Raw genomic sequence first — 17,879 nt, 5'->3', positions numbered from 1 at the left:
GCTCTTGTACTCCATGGCCCTAGTAATGACGCCCACGATACTGTATGCTATGCTGATAACATTCCGAACCTGTCCTGCCTCCTTTAGTAACGTAGATACATATACACACAGAACTCTCTGCTCCTGCGCACCCTCTAGAGTTGAACACTTCATTTTATGTTGTCTTTTCATGTTTCTCCTAACAAAATTAATCACATTAAAGTTTCCTGCATTGAACTCCATCTGACAACTGTCTAGCGCTCATGCCACCAACTTGTCAATATAATTTTGAAGTTCTAACCTATGCCCTTCACTGTTCAAAATTCTTCCAAGCTTTTATACGTTCACAACGCTTTTTGTGAGGAACTATTGCTTTTATATTCTACAAACCATGTGCTTATGGCCTGGAATTCACTGCTAAGCAGGGTGGCAAAATGGAAACAGTCACTGGTTTGAAACAAAAAAAATATGGAGGGGCACTTGTGCGAAATGCACCTTCAGGACTATTATGAAGCAGTTGAGTGGAAAAGATTGAATGACTGAATTGCTCCATGGATAGCGGGCATGGACTCGATAGGCCCAATGGTGATCAATTTTTCTATTATCTGTCACGTACATTCCTTGGAAGTATTCAGCACTCTCATTTTTCGCAGAGATTGGGAATTGGTGACATGAACATATCCTTAATGTTGATAAATCTGTGTGGGAAAACATTTTACATTGCTCGAGATAACACTTATTATGTTGATTGAAACACAAAGCAACATTATGCTAATGAAAAATAAACATAAAAATTTAATGTTTCAGTACTCAAAGTGTTAACTGCCATACCTGTGTCTTTTACTCGCTTCCTCAGCTTTTCTATTTCTACACCAAATAGAAGAGTCGGAGAGAGAGCCTATGAGGGACACTGGGATTCAAAGTGACATCATGGGGAGAGCGCTATTCAGAAAGACCAAGTTTAGAGCAAATAATTGTCTGGAAAAAGAACAACAACAATTCAACATGTAATGTAATAGAACATGAAGTTGTTCAGTGGTTGTTTGAAGAGCGTCGGAGGGAGAGAAAATAGTTCAATTAGTTCAATAATATAGCAATCAAGGGGAATAAGAGGGAGCATTAAGGAGGTGACTAAAAAAACAAGGAGAGAATTTTACCTTTGTGGTGGATTACCACAAACCATTCCTCCGCAAAAATGTATGGGGCGAGTTCACACCGCATAATCCTTTGTAACTGCTATGCAACCATTTAAAGGCGGGTGGACAGCTAAATGACTTGAGTTGCACATTCTTCCCTATTCTGGTGGGCAGGCCCCGCCCCGATGGCTACCAGACAATTAAGTGGCCGGTAGCACTCTGGCCGCAGAAGCTTCATGGAAGTTTCAGTGAGGAATGCAAATCATCCAATATTGGCTCCTCGACAGCCATCTAACGGTACAAAGAGAGTTAATTTCCAGGAGAAGGAACTTACGTCCAACACTCGGAGGGCTGGGGTGGGGCGGGTTGTGGGGGATAGAGCGATGGAATTCCCGACTTGTAGATGTGCGAGCCAAACAGGTTCGTAGCCGGGAGCTTAAGAGCAGGTAATTGTACATAGTCTCACAAATGGGAGTGGAGGTGAGGCGAGAGGATTGTGGGGAAAGTCGGGTGGGAGTCCTAACGGTGAGGGCTAGGAAGGAAGCACAAGCAGCAAGCAAGCGTTGATTGGGGCGGGGTGTCACGCTCCAACTCCTACACCCCGCCCTACACCAGGCCTGACAAATGTGACAATTAGGGCACCTCGCCTCCCTCTCCCGCAGCCCCCACCCATCCCCCACGCTATCCGGCTCCGGAAACATGAAATTGTGTTGTGTGAACAAATGTACTGCATGTGAATCGCATACAACAGTAGATAATTTAATATATCGCTAACCCTTTTCGTCAAGGCGTTTCTTCAGTGTTTCTATTTCTGAAAATGTAGTGATTCTTTTTTTTTAACAAGACTGAACTTTAATCCGATGTTCCTAGTTTAGATATGCTTTGACATGTCTTATTGCAGCTTTTATTTATATTTGCTTGTGGACATGAATATGAATCAGTTTGTATTTAACTGGAAGTTACTTATGAACCAGGCAGTGGTGAACATTCAGAAAGAAAAACAATGACGTATATATGAAGGCGCCGCCGTAAAATGTTAGTAAGATGTTTAACATGAATGGTATTTGAGAAAGTAAAAACACTGATCAAATAAGGGAATTAAGGTAGGTCAAACGATGTGATTCAAAAGTATTCAAAGATTATTAATGCATTTAAAAGCCGCCTAGCTGTCATTTAAGGGCATGTTTGGATGGTTACAAACAAACTGACATCGAAAGCAATGATTTTTTTACAGAAGTGTCCTAACTGTTGGAGGCTATGCTCGGGAATTCGAGATGGATTCAGAAATATATGATGCTGATCCACAGCAGTAGGGACGGGCAGGTTAACGACACTCATCACCAACAGCATAACATATTACAATTCATATAAAGCGTCACTTTAGCATATGTAAAGCAAAGCAAATCTTCACAAAAATTCGCCTTTTGGGATGCGCGTTCTTGCGTTACAGATTCTTTTATCCATTTGCTGCAGATAGTGCTGTTAATATGATCATCGAATTGGCGAAGGAATGGAGTGACGGTCTGCAATGTAGGTATCTGTCAGCTAATATTAGATTCCTGGCAGGTGAATCCAAGGATGGTACAGGCTTCTTTAACAGTATTCACGATTGCTATGTTTCACGATTGTGTTCATCTTTTGACTACAATGGGCGAAACCATGATGGCGTGAGGAAAGGTTTAGCGATTTGCTTTCGCCATTTTGTGCTGCAAAGCAAGGCAAATATCACTATTTTTGCGTGTTTTTGAATCAAATGCAGGAGGAAGAATGGAAAAAATGGGAAGGTACGTGTGCGTGTGTGCATGAATGTGTTTGTGGAGTCGAGGGAGGTGTTTAGGATGGGGGTGGGGTGCTATGTTAGGACAGGAACGCGAAACGTGCAATGCAAGTAATGAAGTAGCAACACAAAGAGTGGACAATTCGATACGAAGGTTCGCCAGAAATCATGCCACGTGCTTATACGGCTGAAGTTCAACGTGCTAAATGCAGTTTTCTCCATTGAGTTTACTTTGCTGGGTACTTTATCCACGGCAACACTGAAGTGGTACCTGAGTGAAAAATAATACTTGGCATTTATCGGACATGTTTAGTTAATTATTATGACTGCATCGATAGTTTCCCATTCCTAAAAACCATTAATTGTTTTTGTGACGAACTATAGTGTTAGTGTGGACGTTGGAATTTGGGGCAAAAAAAACCCAACATACATGAACTTAACCCAATGGCAAATGTCTTACGTGTATCTTTCATATGCAGGTCCATTTCTGTAAGAGAACATGTTCAACTTTGAAATTTCAGATTTTGATTGTTTTTGCGCGTTGACAACCAGAGAATTACCCCACGTGCGCACCTGTGCCATAATCTGTTTGAAATTCAAATTTCTGATAGGAAGATATACGCTGCCTGGACCCCTCTGTGAATTCCTGCAACACTGAAGCTACCGTTGGAAAATTTGGCTAGATGCTTTGAAGAGCAGGAAATCTACACTATTTCGTCCACTGATTTTAATCATACCCATTGGAATAGGCTGGGCAGTCACTTGCAGCTGCAACTGTTTCGGAAGTATCTTTTTTCCTGCACAAAACGTATTTCGATATAACTTGTGGAACAAGGGATACACTGTTAAAACTACCTTAAAATATAAACACTCTGACCATGTTTTCTGCCATTTACCGTAATATATCGTAAAGTGGCTCAGTTCTTAACTTTGCTTTCCTCACCTTCGAACTGAACGTGGGAAGGTTTACCGCATTAAGTACGCATTAAGTAAAATTCTAAATTAAAGACATCTCGTCGTTCTTCCACTGTCTCTGGTTTAAAAATCCTGTGGCGCACCTACTGGAAGCAGTGAGCAGCATCTACTACACATAGATAGCAGCGGTTTAAGAAGGCGACTTAAGTGGAATTAGGCATGGGAAACAAATGCCCTCCTTGCTGTTGACGCTCCAAACAATGAATGAATGAAAAGTTAATATTGATGTTATTATTATATCTCAAAAACATTTTGATAACCGTCTCTTTTTTCCGCCAGGTTACTCTAAATCCTACGCATTGGGTGACAGAGAGGAAAAAAATTGGGTTAAAAGAAAACAAAAGAAAGAGCTGTGGAAAAAAAAACAGATTTTGAGGAATACCAAGTTTTCCTTTTATATCTATCGTAATTAACATTTCTAGAAGAGGTCAATCGTGATCCGAGAATTCCTTTTGTTGTGACAATTTAAGATAACTTCATAGCACAACATGATCCCTAACTGGCGCTAGCATTGATCTGTTTATAAATTTATGTGCTATGATTATTTTACTGTCTGGGTGTAGTAGCGTCCAACGTTTGATGCTTTCAGTAAATATGAATAAGGCGTTATACGAGAGGATTAATGAGTGCTACAGGGTCACACTGGCATATTTTTAAAAAAATATTAATATTGCCAAGAATTACGAATTTAAATATGACCAATGCAAGTGGATAGACTTTCTGTTATATTTCTATCGGGAATTACTAAGCAAAATATGGTTAATTGTCGCCATGAATCAACTACATAACGAAAGATGGAAGTCAATTTTTTGCCGACCTTATTCTTCGGTGTAACAAAAGAGCAAGGCCAAGAAAATATTTTGTGCAGGTCCTAAAGTGCTTTATTACTGTTATAGATCCAATGACATGGCAGCTTTATAATATGCCTCAATGTCACAAAGCACCTCCAGATGGCTAAAATAAAGGTCCGGGGGTGGGGGCGGTGGGTGGGGGGTGGTGGGGGTGGGGGGGGGAGTTTGGGGGCGTGGGACGAACACCTGTCCCCTCCCCATATTTGAAGTCGGTGGGGCGAGGGGACAGGTGTTCGTCCCACGCCCCCACCCTGAACTGTCCCCCATAACTGGTGGGCGAGTGAGGCTTCGGCTCAGCCTTACACCCTTAGGCTTGTTAACATGCATGAGGTCCTGGTTTCGCCAAGCTCTAATAAGAAGGGCAATTGGGGTTGACTCAGCAAAAACAGCCAACCCACGACTTCACCGTCCCAGGGGAAAAGGCGGGAAAGAACCAGGTAGCTTGTTTGGTACTTGCCCTGTGCCCCGTAATATGTTACTGGCCCTGAGGGCTGGCCTCTCGTTTTAGTTGACGCGCCCCCAGAATTCAAGTAAGTCGGCTGGGGTGCGTTGGGTTTGTGGTGTGGTGCAAAAATTCATCGCCATGAACTTTCTTTACCTTGGCGAGAGAAGCTAGACCACGCGGGCACACTCTCAGTATAAGGCTATTATAGTTTCGGGTTGAGATGAGGTGAATTGTCTTCATTCAAAGATAAGCTTTTATTAATTGAATTTTCTACTACAAGAAGTTGAGGATGATTTAACATTGAATACATTAAGGTTGAGGTGGCAGGTCTTTTATCTCTCAGGGAATCAAGGGATATGGGCAGTGGGCAGGATGTGGATCTGAGTTCAAGGATCAGTCTCGTCTTATTGTATGGCGGCCGAGTTTCGACGGGAATATGGACTATTCCTGCTCCCCTTCACCATACCCTAAAATTCTTATTTAAAGTGAAATGAAAGGAAATGTTTTGCTTGGGCGGGTGAGGGGCACATTCGCATCGTCGTGAGGACGTTAGATGCATAATGAGACTTGCAGGACGTCTTTCTATCTGCGTCAGAGAAAAAGGCGAGGTTAACGTCGGCGTTAAGGACGGGGAATAGGTATAAGATGTAACAGAACAAACAGAAAAGCGGTACTAAACAACTTGGAATTGCAGGAATTTGACAAATGGCACACTCGTTACGGGATGCGTCCTTGGTTTCTAAGGCAGTCATGAAGGGAGATAACAGAAGACTTGACCAACATTATTGGATATTGGAGTTTGTATGATTTCAATTATTACACCCTGTTGAAGAATTAAGTGAGGAAGAAAACCTCTAACTACGGGTCACTTATTCTATTTTCAGTTCTTGAAAAAATAATAGGGAGCATTATCAGTGAGAAAAAAATTAATTAAACATCATGTGACATGAGCGAACAAGAGATAATCGACCGGGGAATCGATATGTATGGGTAAGCCATATCTGTCTAAAATGACTGACATCATTGATTAAATAATAAAAAGTGTTCTGTCATATATGTTGTGTGAATGTTGCCTTTCAAAAATCATTGTTCATCTTCTAATTTACATATTTATTTAGAACAGAGAAAAACAAAAATCCTGGAAATTTATTTGTCCCAGGAACTGGAAGTGGGGAAAATGTTGATTTTTTTTTTTCTACGTGGAGAGAGGTGTACAGTGGTGTGGCCTCCCAATGTGGTTGTTTTTTCTTTGTTCCCCAAAAATAATCGGATTTTGACATCGTAGTACAATATCGAAGATTTTGGGTGAGGATAAAATGGCACCATACTAAATTAATAATCGGTATAGTAGCGAAATTCAGGAAGTCATGGGCAGCCTGTTGAAACTTTTCCAATTGCATTTAATGTTGTTAATTGTGTAGTAATCCATTATAATTGAAACAACTTTGGAAGCTGTGATGATTTAATTGATTCCATGTTAAGGGCATGCACAAATATACAGAACGGAGGCAGCACAGTAACTTTACAGGTGCCAGGACAGGCTCAGATCGAGACCAAGATAGGCCATAGCATTCTTCATCGACAAACATGGGAATTGAATATAATAAGAAATAAAATGATTTATATGTATTTCTCTGCGCCTCCGTAAAATAATTTTGAATGATTCTGTGCAAGATGTTTTTTGGGACTTTGACGCACCGATAGTGAAGGAGCGGCGATATATTTCCAATTCAGGGTGGTGGGTGGCTTGAAGGAGAGCTTCCAACTTCTCCCATATATCTGCTGCCTTTGTCCTTATAGATTGTAGTGGTCACGGGTCTGTAAGGTGCTGTCTCAGGAGCCTTGTAGATGGTACACACTGCTGCGACTGTGCATCAGTGGTGGAGCGAATGAATGCAGTGGAGATGGTACCAATGAAGCGGGCTCAATGCTCGCATCAGCCAAGGTCATTCATCAAGCCCTCACCCCTCGCCTGAGATGCGACCCTCTGGTTCACCTCGCCACTTGTCTTCTTTCTCTAATGAAGGAGCAGCCTGCGAAACGACAGTTATTTTTTTTTCGTTTTTTTTGGAGATGGTACACACAGCTGTCACTGTGCGTCAGTGACGGAGGGAATGAATGTTTGTGGATGGGATGCCAGTGAAGAAGGCAGCTTTGGCCTGGATGGTGCTAAGCTTCATGAGTGATTTTGGAGTGGCGCTCATCCAGGCAAACATTCAATCACACTCCTGAATTGGGCCTCATTGCTTGTGGACAGGCTTTGCAGAGAACGGAGATGAGTCACTCTCCGCAATATTCCTGGACTTTGAACTGCTCCTGTAGCCGCAGTATTCATATGGCTAATCCAGTTGAAGTCAATGATAACCACCAGGTTGCTGATAGTGGGGGATTCAGTGATGGTAATAGCATTGAATGTCATGGGGCGATGGTTAGATTCTCCTTTTTTTTTGGAGATGGTCATTGCCTGGCACTTGTGTGGGGAGAAAGTTACTTGCCACTGGGTAGTCCAAGCTTGGATTTTGAACAGGACTGGTTGCGTTTCTTCATGGCTGCTTCAGTATCTGAGGAGATGCAAACGGTACTGAAAATTGTGCAATCATCAGCGATCATCGCCAATCCTGACGTTAGGATGGATGGATGGTGGTTGATGAAGCTGCTGAAGATGGTTGGGCCTTGGACACAATTCTGTGCAAGTCCTGCAGTCATGTTCTCGAACTGAAATGACTGACCTACAACAACCACAACCATCTTCCTTTGCGCATGGTATGACTCCATCTAGCGGAGATTTTTCGCTCTTTTTCCCATTATCTCACGTTTTTCTAGAGCTCCATGATGCCACAGTCGGTCACATGAGGCCCTGATGCCATGAGTCGTCACTCTCACCTCACGTCTGGTGTTCAGTTCATTTGTCCATGTTTGGACCAAGGCTGCAATAAGGCCATGAACTGAAGGACCCTGGCGGAGCACAAACTGAGCGCCAGTGAGCAAGTCACTGCTAAACAGGTGCCGTTTGGCAGCAGTGTTGATGGCCCGTTCCTTCCCATTACTTATTATCAAGAGTAGACTTATGGGGAAGTTTTTGGCCGGGTTGTATTTGTCCTGCGTTTTGTGTACAGGATATAACTGGGCATTTTTCCACATTTATGGGTAGAAATGGCACGTTCTGGAGCATAAGCCTTCAGTCCTTCTGCTTGAATATTCTAGGGTCCATAGCCATTCTAGTATCCAGTGCCCTCAGCCAATTCTTAACATCACGTTGTGTAAATCGAAATTGCTGAGGACTGGCACCCGTGATGCTGGGGACCTCGGTAGGAGGCCGAGGACACTCATTCGCACGCCATTTCTGGCTGAAGATTGCAGCAAATGTTGCAGATTTATCTTTTACACTGACGCGCTGGCCTCCTCAATCACTGAACATGGGAACGTTTGTGGCGCCTCCTCCTCAGGTGAAGTGTTTAATTGCCCACCAGCTACATCACAGGGACTTCAGCGGTTCAAAATGGTAGCTCACCACCAACATATAAAGCGCCATTCGGGATGGGCAATAAATGTTCGCCCAACCCAACCAAGTCCACAACCCTTGAAGGAATAAAAAAAAGTACATTTTGAATATGCTTTGCAAGTCAGGTCGTATGACGACGACGACAGGATAGTTTGCCTCTCACATTTTATTATAGCCACCACATTTAATTAGCTGTTGCAGTTTACATTCTGTCCAATGGCGACCGCTGGGACATGGCCGGGGACATTTAAGTGACGGTTATGCCATTGGTTATTGAGGGGAAAGCCTTACAATCGCTTTTGCTGGAGGTTGTCATGAGCTAGCGTGTCTGTGGCATTAAAGATGGATGACATTTATGAGTCCAAGGCTGAAAGTAACCCCCATCTTCGATCACCCCATGCTACAGAGGTCGTTGGGCGATTTATTATCTGATGATTTCTGAATATGATTTGACGGAGTTCATCCTACAGTGAACGAAACCACTGCTGCATTCGCATGCATGGGGTATTACTATTGAACAAGTTTAAGTTCGATGCGCATAGGGCATTGCTCTGAAGAGCTCCTGCAGTAATGTGCTTGCGTTTAGATGATTTGAATTTGGAAACTGCAACTATCGTTCTTTTGGGTTCGCGGTGACTGACCCAGTGGAGATTTTTCCCGAATCTCATTCGCAAACGCAATCAAAGTCGACCTTAATGTCAAGTAAAGTTTTTTGCTGCACTGTGCTTTTGAACTCTTTTCTCCATGTTTGAACCGAGGCTGCAATGAGCCGTTGTGATGTTTCATTACCCGAATAGAGCACAAACTTGGGGCTGAACAGTGTGCTCTCTTACCGGCAGCGTGTTCAGCAACCCGGAAGTTGACGTCATTCCGATTTCATGCCCTGCCGCCGGTGATCCCTGATAATAAGCTAATTGGCGCGCATTAGTGGCAACAGCGTTTTGCAGGTCGCCATCCCGCCAAAAGAGTGCAGGAGGTGGGGGGAGTCTAGTCTCCGAAGCTGCATACACCTGGAATAAGGTGATAGCCAGCATTCTAAATGTCCCAAATGCTCTTGGCTGTGTCAAGTGACCCACCAGATGATCAAACGAACGCATCTACTATACTATACATAGTGAAGGTTTGCGCATCTTCCAGTCTACTCATGTGAGGCAAATTTAACGTTTACCTAATATAAAATGAAAATGCTGTGGGCATTTCATCAAACCTGAAATAAAATAAAACAGAAAGTGCAGGAAATTCTCAGTTGGGCTAGCGGCAACTGTGGAGAGAGAAACAGAGTTAACGTTTTGAGTCCGTATAACTCTTATTCAGAGCTGAAGAGAAGTGGAAGTGAACTGAATTTTTTTGTTGTTGAAGAAGGGGAGTGAAGTTATTGGAGCAATAAAAAAGATCAGGGGTAGGTGGGCGCTCAGGATTGATTTGATGATTATGTCATGTGCACAAGGCAAAGGCAGTGGTAATGATGGTGTCCTTGACAAAGGAAGGTGCTCATGTTGACATGAAGGCCACATATCAGAATATGTTAATAGCAGAACAAGGGGCTTGGCTCCCTGAAAGCAAAACATAAGAACACGTTACAGACAGGCCTTGTGGGTATTGGCGTTGGGAAAAAAGAATGACATAAATGGAGGGCAGAGATCATGGTGTGAACTCGTTGAACTCAGTGTTAAGTGCAGAAGGCCGTAAATTATCTATCCAAAAGATGAGGTACTGTACTGCCAGTTCCCCAAAACAAATCCTGGGAACAGCACTTGACCTTCCCATTCAGCACTTTACAGCCTCTGCAGTTAATAATGAGTTCAACAAATTTAGGCCATGGGCTCTGTCCTAGGTGTTCATTTTTCCCAACATGCAACCCACAAGGCTGGCCTGTAATTTGTTCGTATGGTCTGTTTGCAGAGAACACTAACCTCTCTTTTACTATTATAAGCTTCTGATACCTGATCTTTATGCAAGTTTCAGCACGTGCCTTATTCACTAACGCTATATGATTACCATTCCATTTACCTTGTGACCATGGTGTCTTTGTCAAAACTTTTTGAGCTCCCACCTATCTTTGGCCTTCTATGTTGCTCCACCTACTCCATCCCGTCTCTTCCACAGTACAAAACAAGTTACATTTCTACCTCCCTTCAGCTACGAAGAAGTCATGTGGACTACAAACGTTAACTCTGTTTCTCTCTCCACAGACGCCACCAGGCCAGTTACGTATTTTCCGACATTTTCTGATTTTATTTAATATTTTAACGAATAAAATCATCGACTCTTAAACCACAGAACGAAGCCATTCTGCTCATTGTGTCTGAGGCGGTCAACAAATACCTGACTTCAATAATCTCTCGCGACAATTTCAAACTTCAAAGGTGCAATAATTTTAATTTCTGCAAGTCTCCCACCTTTTGGTACTGAGGAACTGTGCACTTATTACTATTGCCAAGCATAGATGTGTGCGCCATCGGAGCGAAGGGAGAAGCTCAAGAACGAGCGAATCTGCCTCCAGATGCAGTGAGGTGGCCTTTTATGCCCGGTTGTTGCAGTGCATGATAGGTATTACCTGTTGTTGATGCAGAATACTGGGAAAAAGAGGAAGAGAAAGAGAAAGAGGTAGCCTAGCAGACTCATGCTATGTGGGAGGAGGTGTTCGACGATGTGTTGGTGTGATGAGAAGAACTTGGTCCCAATGCGACAAAAGGCTCATGATGCCAGTCGCAGGTTGCTAGACCGGTGCGCGTATGTTCTTTGGGTGGCACAAGTTCGTCTGCACCACCGCTAAGTGTTTCTGGGTTCATCCTGACACTCTGGGTATGGATCCGCACCCTTCCTGAGGAACCACAGCAAACTGAGCCTCCCTGATTTCCCCTCATCCACTCCTCCTTCTAATCCATCTTGAATCCTCATTGGAGTCTGTGCCTCCAAATGAGACAACAATGCCCATCTGCCGAAGACACTTTTTTACCCGTCAGCCCTGGGTAATGGACCGGACAATATTCCAACAAAATAGCCCTCTTAATCAAAGGCGCGCTCTACTCGTGAGAAATAACCAAATGGCTCCCCTGTCCACTGAAACGAGCCTCCCCGGCTGTCAATAGACTTTTAACTGCAAAACGGAGACTCCGCTCTCAGATAGAATTTTAAAGGCCTACCAAGCAAGCTTGCCTTTAAAAAAAACGATTCTTAATCTAGCATAGGTCTCGTCTTGAATTCGTAATATTGCCTTCTGAGTGTATTATTGCACTGTAGGGGTACTTTATAATCGAATTGCCTTTGCAGTTAATACTTAGATTACGCGGGCTGGTTCCCGAATTTTTGCCCCGCCCTTCTGATGTTTTTTTGTATGGAAAACAGGCGTGATAACGCAGTTAACCGCGCCCGACGCCTTCGCGCCACATAATATGCTCCGGATCATGGAGGATAAAATTCCGCCCTGGACATTGATGTCAAGTATGTTAGCGAGTAAGCGTCGACTGATAGCACTTTCGCAGAGAAATTCCACTGAGGCAAAGATTCACAATTTCCAAATTGTAAGATCACCCCTTTAATCAGTGCTGCCGGTCTGGAAATGAGTGCGGTTGCAGATGTTTCACATGACTCGACAAAGTCGACAATGACATGAAGGGGCGGCTTTGACGTAGCTGTGCCTTGCAACACTGCTTTTGTGACTGGAGGAGTATTTCGCTCTCAGTCCCCTTATCCAAGTAATCGATACCCCTCTATCCTCAATTACTGACCTCCGTCCCCCAAACTATATTACGTTTCTTAGACGAGAAAAACAGGTTGTCGATCTCTCGCCGATTGCAGACAGTCCTTTCTCCTGGTTAGTTCTTCGGCCGGCTTCTTCATGTACTCGCACCCTCCCCAAAACCACGTAAATATTCTGGCCCTTTCCTTTGTGCGATATGCAAATAGGCAAAAGGACATCAGGTGGCTAACATATTCCTATTATTCTATGTATTATTCATATTATTATTTTTTTTATTGCTGTTTTTATTATGATTATTACTTATAATCTCTGTGCCTGTGCAAGCATTCATTTTGAATTCAGTGTTATATCTTTTAGTTTACAGTAATGATTATGATCAACCGGGAGAGAACCAGAGGATGGAATTGCGTTCAAACTATATTTGATCCCGATTTGTTCCCCCGCATGTAAATAGTCAGTCAAAGGTACTGGGCGGTGTTACCCCTTTTAGCTACAACGAAGGTAATGTACGGTCTGTAGAATAGAACGACGTTCTTCAAAAGTAACTTGTATAGGTGTTTACTAATAAACAGGAATCTGTCAAAAAAGGTGCCTATAGAAACCGAAACAGTGGAAGCAATAGATAAAGTGAAAATTGAGGGAGGAGGTAGTGGAAAAGGCTCCATAATTAAGCTACATACGTCATCTCGTCCGGATGTCTTGCATGCAAGTCTGCTGATGTAAGTGTGGATGGAGATGGTGGAAGGGCTTGCCATATTTTCTGCAGCCTCCTCTAGATAATGGGAAGGTGCATCTGAATATAACAGTGGCAAATGTGTTCAACTTTTTTAGAAAAGAAGTAAGACTAGTTAGTTTAACTTCACTGTTGCAGAAGGGTTTATTAAAAATAATCAGGGAAACATCAATGGGTTCTTCGATATGTGCAATTTAATTAAGCATATCCATTATAGTCTTGAATAGGCAGACTATGTTTGACTCTTTGGAAGCACTTAATTCCATTTTGTTGTACTAACAGGGAAATATGCTAAAGGGAATGCACTGCAGGCTATTTGTATGGATTTTAGCCATGTTTTCGGCAAAGTGCTACAGCACAGGTTAGAGAGCAAAACTGAGTCTCATAGAAGAGCATGGCAGGAGACAAATTGGATATTAAAAAACCAAAATGGCTTTAAGGACCATAAAGAGCGAGGCATGATAAACGTTATTTAATTATTTACTTGTTAATTTATTTTGGTATTTAAGAATTTAATGATGCATTTCTTACATATGTTTTGATTGGATCATTCATTCATTCGTTTGCTTGCTTTTTTCGTTTACTTATTTATTTATGTTTATATTTATTATATATGAACCACTTGAGTCTTGGAACGCAACGTGCAATTTCAACATTTGCATATCATACGGAACTTGGAGGTGTGGCAAACAATAACGTTGATACGAATCGCCTGAAACATGATAAAAACAGAATTACCTGGAAAAACTCAGCAAGTCCGGCAGCATCGGCGGAGAAGAAATCAGTCAACGTTTCGAGCCCTCATGGCCCTTCAGCAGAACTGAAGCATAGTTTCAACAAGGGAGAAATATAAATTGGTTTAAGGTGGGTGGGGTGGAAGAGACACAATGAGGGTGTTTTGTGAGCAGATAATCAAAAGATGTCAGAGACAAAAGGGTCAAAGAGGTGTTGAAGGTGGTGGTCTTTGTCTGAGAAGAGTGCTAATTAAGAATGCAAGACAGGATATTCAAAGTACAGCTCTAGTGGGGGTGGGGTGGAAAGACTAAAGGTTTTAGTTTTAGATTTAAAAATAATGGAAATAGGTGGGGAAAGAAGAATCTATATAAATTATTGAAAAAAAAAAGGCGGTTGGGGGGGGAAAAGAAACGGGGTGGGGATGGGGGGAGGGGGGTTTAAGATCTAAAGTTGTTGAATTCAATATTCAGCCCAGAAGGCTGTAAAGTGCCTAGTCGGAAGATGAGGTGCTGTTCCTCCAGTTTGCGTTGGGCTTCACTGGAACAATGCAGCAAGCCAAGGACAGACATGTGGGCAAGAGAACAGGGTGGAGTGTTAAAATGGCAAGCGACAGGGAGGTTTGGGTCTTTCTTGCGGACAGACCGCAGGTGTTCCGCAAAACGGTCGCCCAGTTTGCGTTTGGTCTCTCCAATGTAGAGAAGACCGCATTGGGAGCAACGAATGCAGTAGACTAAGTTAGGGGAAATGCAAGTGAAATGCTGCTTCACTTGAAAGGAGTGTTTGGGCCCTTGGACGGTGAGGAGAGAGGAAGTGAAGGGGCAGGTGTTGCATCTTCTGCGTGGGCATGGGGATTGCCATAAGTGGGGGTTGAGGAGTAGGGGGTGATGGAGGAGTGGACCAGGTGTCCCGGAGGGAACGATCCCTACGGAATGCCGTCAAGGGGGGTGAAGGGAAGATGTGTTTGGTGGTGGCATCATGCTGGAGTTGGCGGAAATGGCGGAGGATGATCCTTTGAATGCGGAGGCTGGTGGGGTGATAAGTGAGGACAAGGGGGACCCTATCATGTTTCTGGGAAGGAGGAGAAGGCGTGAGGGAGGATGCGCGGGATATGGGCCGGACACGGTTGAGGGCCCTGTCAACGACCGTGGATGGAAAACCTCGGTTAAGGAAGAAGGAGGACATGTCAGAGGAACTGTTTTTGAAGGTAGCGTCATCAGAACAGATGCGACGGAGGCGAAGGAACTGAGAGAATGGGATGGAGTCTTTACAGGAAGCGGGGTGTGAGGAGCTGTAGTCGAGGTAGCTGTGGGAGTCAGTAGGCTTGTAATGGATATTGGTGGACAGTCTATCATCAGAAATTGAGACAGAGACATTGAGACATTCTGTCCTTGGCTTGCTGCATTGGTTCCAGTGAAGCCCAACGCAAACTGGAGGAACAGCACCTCATCTTCCGACTAGGCACTTTACAGCCTTCTGGGCTGAATATTGAATTCAACAACTTTTTAGATCTTAAACCCCCCTCCCCCCATCCCCACCCCGTTTCTTTTCCCCCCCCAACCGCCTTTTTTTTTCAATAATTTATATAGATTCTTCTTTCCCCACCTATTTCCATTATTTTTAAATCTAAAACTAAAACCTTTAGTCTTTCCACCCCACCCCCACTAGAGCTGTACTTTGAATATCCTGTCTTGCATTCTTAATTAGCACTTTTCTCAGACAAAGACCACCACCTTCAACACCTCTTTGACCCTTTTGTCTCTGACATCTTTTGATTATCTGCTCACACCACACCCTCAATGTGTCTCTTCCCCCCCACCCACCTTAAACCAATTTATATTTCTCCCTTGTTGAAACTATGCTTCAGTTCTGCGGAAGGGCCATGAGGGCTCGAAACGTTGACTGATTTCTTCTCTGCCGATGCTGCCGGACTTGCTGAGTTTTTCCAGGTAATTCTGTTTTTATTTTGTTTTGGATTTCCAGCATCCGCAGTAGCTTTTAGCTTTTTGTTTTTATCTTCGCCTGAAACATGGATAGACAAACAGAACGAGCAGGCAAGTGACAGGTAAGAATGAAGATAAAGATTTGTATACTCTTAAATCTAAGCCCTTGTGTTATCCATACTTTCATGAGTGAGAATACCTCTGTCTAATTGTTCTGTTCAGACCCCTCATAATTGTGAATACATCTACCACATCTCCTCTTAGCCTTGGTTTCTCTAAGGAGACTAGTCTTAATTTCTCCAGGTTATTTTCATAATTTAAATTCCTAATCCCTCGGACTACATTCATGAATCTTTTTCTGCACCCTCTCCAATGCCTTCACATCCTCCCGAAAGCTTAGTGCCAATAGCTCGGCGTAGCACTGTACTGAGGCCGAAATATTGTCTCAAAAAATTCAACTTAAAGCTCTTGCTTTTGATCTCTATGCCCCTAGTAATGACGCCCACGATACTGAATGCTTTACTATTAACATTCCCAAACAGCCCTGCCTCCTTTAATAACGTATATACATAAACAGACAGAACCCTCTGCTCCCGCGCCCCCTCTAGAGTTGAACACTTCATTTTATATTGTCTTTCCATGTTTCTCCTAACAAAATACATCACTTCAAACTTTCCTGCGTTGAAGTCCATCTGACATCTGTCTACCGCTCAAGTCACCAACTTGTCAATGTCATTTTAAAGTTCTAACCTATCCCCCTCATTGTACAAAATTCTTCCAAGCTTTTGTACGTTCACAGCGCTTTCTGTGAGGAACGATGCTTTTATATTTTACACAGCGAGTGTTTATGGACTGGAATTAACTGCGAAGCAGGGTGGCAAAGTGAAAACAGTCAATGGTTTGAAAACAAAAAAAATATAGAGGGGCACTTGAGCGTCAAAAAGCTGCAGGGTTATGATGAAGCAGCTGAGTAGAAATGATTGAATGATTGAATTGCTCCATGGATAACCGGCATGGACTCGATGGGCCCGATGGTCGACAATTGTTCTATTATCTGTCGCGTACATTCCTTGGAAGTACTCAGCACTCTCATTTTTCGCAGAGAGTGGGAATTGGTGACACGAAAATATCCTTAAGGCTGATAAATCTGGGTACGAAAATATTTTACATTGCTCTAGATAGCACTTATTATGTTGCTTGAAACACAAAGCAACATTATGCTAATGATCAATAAATATATAGATTTCATGTTTCAGTGCACAAAGTGTTAAGTGTCTTACCTGTATCTTTTATTCGCTTCCTCAGCTTTTCTATTTCTACACCAAATAGAAGAGTCGGAGAGAGAGCCTATGAGGGACAGCGGGACTTGAAGTGACGTCATGGAGACAGTGCTATTCAGAAAGGCCAAGTTTAGAGCAAATAATTGTCTGGAAAAAGAACAACAACAATTCAACATGCAATGTAATAGAACAAGAAGTTGTTCAGTGGTTGTTTGAAGAGCTTGGCAGGGAGAGAGAATGGTTCAATTAGTTCAGAAATACAGCAATCAAGGGGAATAAGAGTGAGCCTCAAGGAGGTGACTTAAAAAACCAGGGCGAGAATTTTACCTTTGTGGTGGATTACCACAAACCATTCCTCCGCGAAAATGTATGGGGCGTGTTCGCACCGCATATTCCTTTGTAATTGCTATGCAATCATTTCAAGGCGGGTGGACAGCTAATTGACTTGAAGTAGACATTCCTCCCTATTCTGTTGGGCAAGCCACCCCTCGATGGCTACTTGACAATTAAATGGCTGGCAGCATTCAGGCCGCAGAAGCTTCACAGAAGTTTCAGTGAGGAACGCAACTCATCCCATATTGGCTCCTCGACAGACATTCAACGGTCCAAAGAGAATTAATTCCCAGGAGAAGGAACTTACGTCCAACAAACGGAAGGCTGGGGTGGGGCGATTTGTATGGGATAGAGGGAAGAATTCCCGACTCGTAGATGTGCGAGCCAAACAGGTTCGTAGCCGGGAGCTTAAGAGCATGTAATTGTGCATAGTCTCACAAAGGGGAGTGGAGGTGAGGCCAGAGGATTGTGGAGAAAGTGAGGTGGGAGT

Source organism: Cetorhinus maximus, chromosome 21 (assembly GCF_964194155.1).
Source record: "Cetorhinus maximus chromosome 21, sCetMax3.hap1.1, whole genome shotgun sequence".
Lineage (NCBI taxonomy): Eukaryota > Metazoa > Chordata > Chondrichthyes > Lamniformes > Cetorhinidae > Cetorhinus > Cetorhinus maximus.
The sequence above is the reverse complement of the archived record's forward strand: the minus strand, read 5'-3'. Positions refer to the sequence as shown.